This window comes from Macaca fascicularis, chromosome 19 (assembly GCF_037993035.2).
Source record: "Macaca fascicularis isolate 582-1 chromosome 19, T2T-MFA8v1.1".
Taxonomy (NCBI): domain Eukaryota; kingdom Metazoa; phylum Chordata; class Mammalia; order Primates; family Cercopithecidae; genus Macaca; species Macaca fascicularis.
The window spans coordinates 57,391,730-57,393,053 of NC_088393.1; positions in this window are offsets into that span (position 1 = coordinate 57,391,730).

Here is a 1,324-nt window from a genome sequence, read left to right on the forward strand (position 1 = left end):
CCCCACTTCTGTTCCCCCTAATTTCGTCCCTTACAATCCTGTCTTCTCTGACTTTCCCTCTGCGTTCATCCTCCAGTTCCTTCACCCCTGGACTCCCTCCCCGCCCCCATCCCCCAATTCCATCCCCATCCCACCTCGTCCCCAGTTCCAATAGTCTCATCCAGGGAGTTCTTTCTTATCTCATTCAAGGGAAATTTTTTCCCCTCAAGTCCAACGCCTACTTCGATCCACCCGTCGTCCCCTTCTAGTCCCTTTCGCCACCTGGGTTCTTCACCCTTGAGCTCCATCTCCTCCTGAGTTTCCATCTTTCCCCTTTGAATCCCACACTCCTCCAACTCTATTCTCCCTCTGGCGCCTCTCTCCTCCCTGTTGCTTCTCTCGATGAGCTTCATTCCCTAACCCCGATTTTCTTCCCTCTGGCTTCCGTCCCCCACAGTTATATTTCACACACCCCACCAGTGCCAGCTGCGACCCCATAGTCTCCCCATTGTGTTATTTCCCCGCTCCTCTGGGATCTATCCGCGCTCTGAGTTCTTCCCTAGCTCCGGGGGATCCATTCCGCTATTTGAGTTCTGTCTCCACCCACTGGAGATCTGTCCCCGCCCCCTAAATTGTGATCCGCGCCCCCTGGCATCCTCATCCGCCCTCTGAATTTGTCTACTCCCCTAGGATCTGTCGCTGACCTGAGTTCTGCCTCCACCCTCTGAGTTCTCTCCCCATTCTTGGAGTTGTGTCCCCTCCTCCTAGGATCTGTCCCTGGGATCTGTCCCCGCCCTCAGTCCTGTTCTTGCCCCCTGGAATCTGTTCGTGCTATCTGAGTTCTACCCCTTCCCCACTGGATCTCTCTCTGCCCACCGGAATCTGTACCCACCCACCGAGTTCTGGACTCCTTCCCTGGGATCTGTGCCCGCCCTCCCAGTTCTCCCCGCCCCCTGGATCTGTCCCTACCCTCCCTGCCCTCGTCCCATGGGATCTGTCCCCGCCCTCCGACTGCTGACCCTCGCCACTGGGATCTGTCCTCGACCTCCCAGTCCTGTCCCCGCCCCCGGAATCTGACCCCGCCCACCAAGCTCTGGCCTCCGCCCCTGGGAACTGTCCCCGCCCTACCAGTCCTGCCCCCGCCCCATGGGATCTGTCCCCGCCCTCCGACTTCTGACCCTGTGATCCGTCCCTGCTCTCCCAGTCCTGCCCACACCCCCAGGAATCTGTCCCCGCCCACCGAACTCTGTCTCCACCCCTGAATTCCAGCCCCGCCCCGCTGGGTAGAGCCCCGCCCTTCCCTGTCCTGGGCCCGCAGACAGGGTCCCGCCCCGCTCCTGTCCTC